Consider the following 754-nt stretch of genomic DNA (forward strand, 5'->3'; position numbering starts at 1 on the left):
CACACACACACACACACACACACACACGCATTTCATATATCTTCTTTTAAATTCTGCCCTCTGCAAATAAATTTTTTACGGATACAACTGCTTACAAAAATAGGGATTAATGTATAATTTCTTTCTATGTTCATAATTAAATGAATGCTTTAATGATTAGACAGAGGTCCAATAGAATAGTGCTCAGAAACAGACTACGTACAAATTCTTTCGTCACAACTCCTGAAGCTGTTTTCTAACAAGGCTGGGGGTCAGAAAATTTTCATACAGCTGGAGGCTACAATCGAAACACACACACACACACAATAGAAACAATGGTTCTGGGAGATAGAATATACTGAAAACTATTTATCACAACGATCGTTTCGACATATCCTGCATCGCTTCCTCACAGATGGGAAACTATACTATGAATTATGGTGCATCCCATGGTGAAGAAGCATCTTTTCTGCAACGTGGGATGCACCAATACTCGATCGGTGTGATAGATAAATTTTCCAGTATTCTCTGGGGGTATTTTTGTTTTACAGAGAATGAACCTTTTACATTGAATTAGCGATAACCTGACTTGGAATCTCTAGCAAATAATTTATTGAGCATTTTGCCATTTATACGTTGTAGATTTACACTTTAGTTTTGCAGCTGTACCTGTGCGTTGCTGTTTCAGTTGTGCAGTTTAGAGTCCAGGATTCTGAATCCCGTATCACCAAATCGCCTCTATAGTTTCTTTCTCACGTCTTGATGATGTGTGAAG

The 754-nt window shown here is 37.5% G+C and overlaps 1 protein-coding gene across 4 annotated transcripts in view; it reads left to right on the forward strand.

The window, feature by feature from the left end:
- Positions 1-754, forward strand: part of LOC106882574 (acetylcholinesterase) — a 66343-nt gene that overhangs the window by 30165 nt on the left and 35424 nt on the right. The window lies entirely within an intron of this gene.

Source organism: Octopus bimaculoides, chromosome 9 (assembly GCF_001194135.2).
Source record: "Octopus bimaculoides isolate UCB-OBI-ISO-001 chromosome 9, ASM119413v2, whole genome shotgun sequence".
Taxonomy (NCBI): Eukaryota; Metazoa; Mollusca; class Cephalopoda; order Octopoda; family Octopodidae; genus Octopus; species Octopus bimaculoides.